Genomic DNA, 10,870 nt, shown 5'->3' on the forward strand with positions numbered 1-10,870 from the left:
GGAATACACGTGTGAGACCAAACAGTAAAGATCCATATTAGGAGGAATACACGTGTGAGACCAAACAGTAAAGATCCATATTAGGAGGAATACACGTGTGAGACCAAACAGTAAAGATTCATATTAGGAGGAATACACATGTGAGACCAAACAGTAAAGATCCATATTAGGAGGAATACACATGTGAGACCAAACAGTAAAGATCCATATTAGGAGGAATACACATGTGAGACCAAACAGTAAAGATCCATATTAGGAGGAATACACATGTGAGACCAAACAGGACAGATCCATATTAGGATGAATACACATGTGAGACCAAACAGGACAGATCCATATTAGGAGGAATACACATGTGAGACCAAACAGTAAAGATCCATATTAGGAGGAATACACATGTGAGACCAAACAGTAAAGATCCATATTAGGAGGAATACACATGTGAGACCAAACAGTAAAGATCCATATTAGGAGGAATACACATGAGACCAAACAGTAAAGATCCATATTAGGAGGAATACACATGTGAGACCAAACAGTAAAGATCCATATTAGGAGGAATACACATGTGAGACCAAACAGTAAAGATCCATATTAGGAGGAATACACATGTGAGACCAAACAGGACAGATTCATATTAGGAGGAATACACATGTGAGACCAAACAGTAAAGATCCATATTAGGAGGAATACACATGTGAGACCAAACAGTAAAGATCCATATTAGGATGAATACACATGTGAGACCAAACAGTAAAGATCCATATTAGGAGGAATACACATGTGAGACCAAACAGGACAGATCCATATTAGGAGGAATACACATGTGAGACCAAACAGTAAAGATCCATATTAGGATGAATACAAATGTGAGACCAAACAGTAAAGATCCATATTAGGAGGAATACACATGTGAGACCAAACAGTAAAGATCCATATTAGGAGGAATACACATGTGAGACCAAACAGGACAGATCCATATTAGGAGGAATACACATGTGAGACCAAACAGGACAGATCCATATTAGGAGGAATACACATGTGAGACCAAACAGTAAAGATCCATATTAGGAGGAATACACATGTGAGACCAAACAGTAAAGATCCATATTAGGAGGAATACACATGTGAGACGAAAGCTGTCTACTTTGCATTCTCCCCCCTCAGTTTCTCAGTGTGCCCAAATGTACTGTAAACATGTGATAACAGAATAAAGGAGATTGGACTGTAAACATGTGATAACAGAATAAAGGAGATTGGACTGCCCTCTCTCCTCAGAGTTCTTGTTCTAGACGAGACTCTCATGCTTTTTACTTTTGTAATAAAACTATATTTTAACCATGTCTGAGTCCTCATCTATTTTCAGGAAATTTCCACGACAGTATTATACAGTGTATGATAGAAAAAGCCCTGGCCTCCCCTTGGGGGTAGGAGTGCCTCTGTGGTGGAGATGAAGCGTTGGCTGTTGGGGGGTATCTGGGGTGGGCTTGGGGCGCTTGGTTTCAGACTCAGACCAGCTTATCTTCTGTCCTGTAGATGTCTGTTGTTGTTTGATTGTTGTACTATTGCAATGGTTTAGTTTTTTTTTTTTTGTATGGTTTAGTATTTGGTTTAGCAGTTTTTCAAAAGACAAAAACTACTTACAATAAGTTTTAAAAAATCAGAGCCATTTTGAATAATCAATATGCCACTTATATGCCACTATAATTCAAATATTATGTTTGTGTCAATTTCACATTATTTCAACCTTTCACAAATCAAATCTCAAACATATGGTCCTGAGATGAGCAGATTTCTTGCACGAGATTTTGCAGTCTCTTGAGGTAGCCAAAAGTGTGTATTGAAAGCTGTGTCAACAGAAACCACCCACAGCTGACACAAACCTCATTTATAGTGGAAGACTGTCCAAAGCAGGGGGTTTGGTAGTTCTAGTGTTTTAAATATGACCCCACACAATGATGATGGGGAGTAATGATGTATGATGAAGGAGAGATAGAGGGAGAGGTAGAGGATTATTGATGTGTGATGGAGAGACAGAGGGAGAGGTAGAGGAGTAATGATGTGTGATGAAGGAGAGACAGAGGGAGAGGTAGAGGAGTAATGATACATGATGGAGGAGAGACAGAGGGGGAGGTAGAGGAGTAATGATGCGTGATGGAGGAGAGACAGAGGGGGAGGTAGAGGAGTAATGATGTGTGATTGAGGAGAGACAGAGGGAGAGGTAGAGGAGTAATGATGTGTGATGGAGGAGAGACAGAGGGGGAGGTAGAGGAGTAATGATGTGTGATGAAGGAGAGACAGAGGGGGAGGTAGAGGAGTAATGATGTGTGATGAAGAAGAGACAGAGGCAGAGGTAGAGGAGTAATGATGTGTGATGAAGGAGAGACAGAGGGAGAGGGAGAGGAGTAATGATGTGTGATGAAGGAGAGACAGAGGGAGAGGTAGAGGAGTAATGATGTGCTGGACTAGCTGAACCTAGTCCAGCTGACTGAAATGCACAACCAGTTCACCGGCCTGGACCCACCAGCAGACATCAGTACTCCAGAGACGACCACATATAAACTCTTATACATTTTGATATAGCACAGGATCCGCTGACAAGGGCCTTTTTTTTAAATATTGAACTATGTCGGCATTATACAAAATGTAATAGGACCTTCTCATTATCGAAATCATACCCTAGATTTAATTTTAACGCTGTGTATCGACGTAGATAATATAAATACGCTCCCGCAAACCGCAGCAATCTCCAACCACTATCTAGTTCAATTCGAGCTTCATCTTAACCTAAATAGCAGCTCGTCTCCTCTGCATTGTATAAGGCCCATGATAAATTCATCAACAGCAACACAGTTTATTGAAAACCTCCCTGATTGCTTTAGCCCACTCGCCATCGGATCCAGGAGTTAGATAGTCTAACCGACTGCGTAGAGAATACCTGCAGATCAGCTCTAGATATAGTAGCTCCACTAAAATCACTAGATCTAAAAAGATCACAAAACTTACAAAACCTTACCTCAGATTCCAGTAAACCTCACTAGTAATGTATTTATTGATTTATTTGATAATAAAATAGAGAATATTAGACAAAATATAAAACCTTTTATAGGTAATCCAACTGGTATGTCATCTGGTTTGGTCGATATTGATTTAAATTTTGCATTAGGGGAAATGCTTGAAGCTTTTTTTTTCCACTCCCACAATCAATTTCATTATGCGCAGGCCGTGGACGGACAAAGCCAAGTAAGACTGTGCATCTGGGCAGACTTAGAGCAATATTGTATGCTTGTCGAGTGTGAATGTTCACGTTTATATCTGTGCTTATGTTCATGATTAAACCTTACTAATTCTAGTACAAAGCCTCTTCGGTGAATTTTACTTCATCGTAAACTTCATGGTTACAATTTCAAGCATTTTCAAGTACTTTAGCCTAAATTCCAGCACTTTTCAAACCTGGAACACAATGCAACTTTAAAATTCGTCAGGTAAATGTTTTTCCTTTCTTTTCTGCGCTCCAGATTTCTGTATTTTCTTTAACTATCCACCACTGTATTTCCCGCTGTTGGGCGGGTACCAGCCGGGCGCTGGATCAAACCATTTTTCAGTGGGAGGCGGGGGTGTATGCACTTAATGGAAAATATGCAGATAGGTAAAAAACATATATATTTTAGCCATTGAGCTTATTTTGAGTACAGAATTTTATATTAATGAAAGATTTCAAGATTATTTAAAAATTATAGACTTTAAATAAAAAATAAATTGCTGGGCTCTTTGATGGGCCCCCCTGGCCTTGGGGCCCGGGACAAAAGACCCGGTTGTCCCCCCCTGTCGACGGGGCTGGTCTGAGTCATACATGTTGTGTGTTACTGAGTGTTTTACGTGTGCCGTCTGCACAATATCTGTGTATAATTAAAGTGACGTTGAGAAACCGCGGCCTCGTGTCTCGTCCGTCTCTCTGTGGCCAGCGTCACAGTCTGTGCAACATACTTGGTGAAATAAAGTGATTCTGACTCTGAGATGTTAAATGCTGGATGTCTCTAAACTTCCTCCAAATGAATGAGGACAAAACAGAAATTCTCACACATGCCTGATCACTTACACAACACACACACACGTGACGGATGTTCGTCCTCAGATCTCTGCTGTGTCCTCAGTCCTCGTGTAAAACTGCATTAAGTGTAGCGACCACAATCTGAAAATTGGGGACTGAAAATTTGGGCACGCTGCTCTTCTTCAGGAATCCTCTGTGATTTCCTGGTGTATGAAGGTGGCTCTGGAAAGAAAACCACCTTCTGGGAGGTGATGTTGTGGTCAAACTGTGTGAAACACTCCCATCAAACCAAAACTTCAAACCAAAAGTTTTTGCTGACAATTTTGTTTCTTCAGCACCACTGGTGCTCACGCTTCTCAAACGGCAGATCTACTTTGTAGGAACTCTCCGTAGCAACCGCACGACTGGTTGTCAGCTCGAAGATGAGAAGAGTCTTGCCAAAAGAGGCAGAGGATCTGTTGATTCCAGGGTGGAGAAACAGGAAAACATTGTGATTGTGCGGTGGTACGACAACAAACCTGTTACTCTGATTTCCTCGTACTGTGCTATAGAGCCTCAAGACAAAGTACGACGCTGGAGCAAAGCAGACAAAACGTTCTTGGAGGTCAACAGGCCACACGTTGTGAAGGAATATAACAAATTCATGGGGGGAATAGACCTCCTTCATGCTTGTGTTGCAAGATACAAGTACCAAATGAGATCGAGAAGGTGGTACCTCTACCTGTTGTAGCAAACTATCATTACATTTACATTTACATTTATGGCATTTAGCAGACGCTCTTATCCAGAGCGACTTACAAAAGTGCTATGTAGTTGCTTGGAATCTCCAAGGTAGAATAGATAGTCCTGAACACAAGGTACTCTAAGCTGGAAAAACCACTAGACGAAAGTCAAATGATACCTAACAATTATACAGACCCTCCAGAAAGTCGCGATGTTGCGATTTGCAACTTCAACGCAACTTCAAGCAAACCCCGCGAATTCAGGGCGGTGTTGCAACTTCAGCCAATCACCGCAACTTTCCCGCAAATTTGACCAATCACTGATGTCGTATTGATGTGACGTCGACAAACTCCCGCCTTACTTCCGTATATACGTTCAAGAGGAGCAGACTGAAAGCAGCATGAGCGACGAAAATAACGGCAAGAAGATCGGGAAAAGTAGTATCCCAGTACACTACATGAAAGCGGGGATAAACTGTCCAGATCCGACCCGCGAATTGATTATCTATGGCCCCCTGGAAGATATTTAATTACTATTAGAACCGGCCCGCAGGCCACAGCCGCCCGATGGTGTTTTGCACGCACAAACACTACATTCCCCACAATGCAACGGTAGCCCGCGAAGTCACTGCAGCGCACGCAAGTGGCGAGGGTCTGAGATAAAGTTTATAAGTTTAAACTTTAAACTGAGATAAAGTTTATTTATCTCTGATCCATATCTATGAGTTACTAGTTCGCTCTGGCGCCAACCACTGGCGATCGATCTCAATATAATACTTGATTTGTGTCCATTTTACAGGCCGCCCGGTAACAACTTACGTTCGCTAACCTCGCCCCCCCGTCAACAATTAATGTTCGCCACCCCCTCCAGATTCAAATCTCACTTCAAGCGATCTTGAAAAGTTGGCAACCCTGAATAAATAGGTAAATAGATAATTAAAATGGACTACTAAATAGAGGAAACCATACAACATTTACTCCCTATTGTAATGTACTCACAAAAAAGCAAAAACACACCGCAACTTCCATTGCAATTTTTTTGAAAAACACCCGCAACATCAAACATTTTAGCCCGCAACAATTACAAAAAAGGCCCGCAAAATCCTGGTGGGACTGATTATACCTGAATATACACATCCCCTGAGGAAAGAGACAGTAAACAATTCCTATAACCCAATTATGCACAATACCTGAGGAAAGAGACGATAAAGTACAATAGACAAAGCATAATTATGCAAAGTGCACTTGAAAGAGGTGGGTCTTCAGTCGGCGTCTGAAGACAGCAAGTGACTCCGATGTTCGGACACACAAGGGAAGTTCATTCCACCACCTTGGAGCCAGGACAGAGAAAAGTCTGGATGCTTGTCTCCCATGTGTCCTGGATGATGGAGGGTCAAGACGAGACATACTTGAGGTGCGGAGGGCTCTAGGTATGCATCATGTTAGGCATGGTTAACGCTTGGTTGATCTACCGCCGTGACTGCAGTCTACTCAGTGTCCAAAAGCCTCTGAAGCAGAGAAGCTTCCAGACAGAGCTTGCCACTAGCCTGATTCTTGTGCACTCACAAAGGGGACGCCCATCACTCAACAACACACCTCCACCTCCACCACCAAAGAGGGTTCGCGTTGGAGTTCCCAATGATGTTGGCACAGACCAAGTGGCACACTGGCCTGTGAAATGTGACAAGCGTGGCCGTTGTAAAGTCTGTAAAGTCAGTGCAACCACCACCCTCTGTGAGAAATGTGATGTACGTCTGCTTCACTGAGGAAAGGAATTGTTTCAAACTTTACCATTTGTGTTAGACTACATTGGTAAAAAAATCTGTTCAAATATGATGCTTTTGTTTACCTTTAGTGTTAATCAGAAAGGGTTTCATTTTGAGTATTTCTTGCACTATATAGTTGTTTTCTCAAGTTCTTTACACAAGTCTGCTGCTCAGTTTTGTACAGCTACAGTAGTTTTTTTGATAAACATCTGATATGACGTAATTTTATTTTTATACAGTTTTTATATGTTAACAAATACATTTGATAAAGAATATTGTTAGTTTAACCAGCAGTGTTGTTATAAATGCAAATAAAGGTAAAATCTGATTTACTAAGTAAAAACTCAACAAATCAACTTGATGTATTTTCAGAGTAGGAATAAATATACCACAAACACCCGATGTGACATATTTGTAACATTACAGATCTTTGGAATAAATACACCACAAACACCCGATGTGACATATTTGTAACATTACAGTTCTTTGGAATAAATACACCACAAACACCCGATGTGACATATTTGTAACTGTGACGCATGGGTGTGGGTGGAATGACGAGGCACGGTAACCACTCGCACACTCAAGCTCACGTTTATTTGAGTGCTTCAATTTTACACATAAAACACTTAAACACACACGCAATGACACTCGGACAAAGACGAGCACAAGACACTGCGCGAACGCACATTAAATAGGTGAACACACTGACCCTCGTGACTCTCGAGACAAGGCACAGGTGTAACAAACGAACACGCTCACAAACAACCCACACCCACGGAAGTACATACATGGACATAACGACACGCAGACAACGTAGCAGCACGCCCACAGGGAAGGGTCCGGAGCTGTTCCGTAACAGAACCCCCCACCAGGGGCTCGCTACTCCCGGAGCGTCCCGCGCAGCTGGAAAGCCCCAAACCTACACCGACGGGCAGGTCCGGAACCGCCGGGACCGTGAACCACCGAGAGCCGTCTCCCCCAATGGCGGGAACCGTCACCAACAGCCCTAGCACACCCTCCCTGGGAAGACAGGGGAGAAAACATTAAACAATGGCACAGAGACAAACACGCACACAGGAACAACGAACACCAAGGGCACAAGAGGGAACAGCGGGTTTGGGAGAAACACGGGGACAGACACTAACACGGGTACTGACAGACACGGAGACACGTTTAACATAGGCAGAAGAGCGACCAAGGGAGTGAATACCCCCTGGCTTGCAGGCGCGGCAGTGGGCGGTGATCCCTCCGCCTTCCACGCGGATCCCTCACCAGCGGCGGACGCCCTAGCAGCCCTCTCGTTGGGTGGGTTCCTCCACCTCCATCTCTCCCTCCCGCTCCGAGCCGCCCGAACTCCAACACATCGGCTGCTCCGGCGTGTCAGCCCGGGAGCAGTCCTTCGGGATTCCCTCAGGGTAGGGAAGAGGCACTCTTTCTTCTGCACGCCTCTTCTCCCTCACGGTCTCTCCGGAGCAGTCCGTCGGAGTTGGGCTCTCCCTCTCTGAGCGTGACACGCCCTCAGCGTACTCCGACGCTGGAGGGCTAACGTCACCCACCCCGTCACCGTAGTACAGGGTGGGGATGGAACGCAGGAGGGCTGACGTCACCCACCCCGTCACCGTAGTACAGGGTGGGGATGGAACACTCAGACGCAGGAGGGCTGACGTCACCCACCCCCTCGCCGTAGTATAATGTAGGGATGGAGCACTTGGATGCGGGAGGGCTTGCGTCGTCTTCCCCCTCCCCGTAGTATACGGTGGGGGCGGAGTACACCGACGGAGGGGGACTCACGTCCTCCCCGTAACACTCCGTAGGAGCAGAGGCTACTGACGGGGAGTAGCTGGCTCCACTGTCCGTCTCCTCCGCTTCCGAGTCCCCACTCCCGAACTCCTCCTCGGGAGTGGCCACGCCCACCATCCCCGCATACACCACCAACGGGTCCTCTGGGGGGCGTGGAGACGATGTCTTGGGGAACCCCTGTCTGTCAGCTGGCAGGGGAAAGGAGTCCCTCGTCGGGGAGCCGAAACCTGCCCGCCAGGCTCGCTGGGCAGCCTGGCGGTAGTTCTCCGCCCTTGACTCCTCCGTCGCTTCCCGTGCGTACCGCAGGAGGGCCGCGCACACTGGGTCCCTCTTGAGCTCCTCTTCCATCACGGGAGCATCGCGGCGTCGCACAGGGGAAGGAGGGTGGTGGTGTCGGCTCGCCCTCCTCCCCTTCTTAGCACGGGCTGAACGTCTTGGCTTCATGTTGACGGCTCGTCTTTCTGTGACGCGTGGGTGCGGGTGGAATGACGAGGCACGGTAACCACTCGCACACTCAAGCTCACGTTTATTTGAGTGCTTCAATTTTACACATAAAACACTTAAACACACACGCAATGACACTCGGACAAAGACGAGCACAAGACACTGCGCGAACGCACATTAAATAGGTGAACACACTGACCCTCGTGACTCTCGAGACAAGGCACAGGTGTAACAAACGAACACGCTCACAAACAACCCACACCCACGGAAGTACATACATGGACATAACGACACGCAGACAACGTAGCAGCACGCCCACAGGGAAGGGTCCGGAGCTGTTCCGTAACAGTAACTTTACAGATATTTGGAATAAATACACCACAAACACCCGATGTGACATATTTGTAACATTACAGATCTTTGATACTAAAAGGTAAAATCTCAAAAACAAATTCAGAAATGTGTTTCTTGTGGTCCATTCAGGGCCTTGCTCAGGGGCACCTCAGTCATGGCCTCAGGTCTGGGGATCGAACCCACGACCCTCCAGTCACAAGACCAGTTCCATAACCACCAGGCCATGACTGCCCATGCATGTCCATGTATCATTCTGTGCTGTAGGTTCGTCTAGATTTATGTACGTCCATATATTATTGTGTGCCCTATGTTACTCTACATTTATTTCATGGACAGCTTTGGACCTACAATGACAAGTGATCAAATTAATTCCTAATGAGGTAACAGGAATTAAGCTTATTCAGAATTTGTTACGCGCCGCCTCCGGTGACGCGTTGGTTTAAACGTGATAAGAACCCAAACGCTACCCACTATAAGCAAAATGGCAAAAAACAGCCAAACAAAAACCTCCGCGACTGCGGGAAAATGAAAACAAAAACCCAGAGGGAAAACAGCAGAATGACACGGAGGATATCGACGTGCGTATAAAACCCAGGTAAGTAAACAAACAAAAAATACGTGGAAAAAGAAGTCAACGCGTCACTGAAGAAAAACAGGGAAAACGAAAACCACACGGAGAACAGCTCAACGTGTCAAAAAAGGGGAAAAAACAAAGAAATGAGAAAAGAAGAGATGAAGCTTAGGTAGCAAGACCTAAAGCTTCTACCTGGTACCTGTCAGCCTGTCGACCAGAACACTGGTAGACAAACCAACATAGAACAGAGAGGAAAAAATAAGGGAGACAAAACCTGAGAACACTCAGGGGAGAAAAGGAAAAACAAGAGAAGTCACTGCACGAGGGCAAGAGTAACTGGCTTAGGCTGTGAGTGAAACACCAACTAACAACTTCAGCAATGGGTTGCTGAAGTCACCTGTCTTAAATAGGCTGCCGCCAGCTGCAGTCTATTGGGCTTGATTGCCCCTGGGTCTAGCTCGCGTGCTCCGCCTAGTGGCAGCAGGAGGCATGTGCCTGGGTCTAACCCTGACAGAATTAGGTGTTTTCTTTGTCAGGGAATGTATTAAATAGCTATAGTACTGCCTTCTGCTCTAGTTAGTTCTCTTTCTTTCTTCAATTGTGATTTTGTGGAATGTCAAGGATTCTCTCTCTCTACCTAAAACCCCTCTTAAGACTGCGTTAAAATAACGGGCCCCAAAAAGTTAGGTAAATACTACTGTCACGTATGGCCGAGCTCCCCTCCCTTAGCTGTCACTCCGGGTTCCCTCGTGTCTGTGTTCCTTGCCCGTTCATCCCGCCCTGCTCGTTTGTCTCCGTGATTCCCTGTTATCTGCCACGCCCCCGTGTCATTGTCATCACCTGTTCCTTGTTTCAGTTCTGTGTATATTAGTCCCTGAGTCTCCCATGTCCTTCGTCGGATATTCTTGGTTGTTCTGTGGTATGTTCTAGTGTTGATTGCTATCGCCCGTTGTTCTTGTGCTCTGTGTCTCCCTGCCTTGTTCTCGTTTCCCTGTTTTCGTCATGCCTGTGTACCTTTGTTATTCGGACTGCCCTCCCGTTATGACCCCGGATTGTTTTAGTGACGACGATGATGGAATGTCCTTTAATATATCTCGCTCTTCTCAGCATTTGTGTCCATCCCCTCGCTCCGCAGCACATGCTGTATTACAACTAC

This window comes from Brachyhypopomus gauderio, chromosome 20 (genome assembly GCF_052324685.1).
Source record: "Brachyhypopomus gauderio isolate BG-103 chromosome 20, BGAUD_0.2, whole genome shotgun sequence".
Classification (NCBI taxonomy): domain Eukaryota; kingdom Metazoa; phylum Chordata; class Actinopteri; order Gymnotiformes; family Hypopomidae; genus Brachyhypopomus; species Brachyhypopomus gauderio.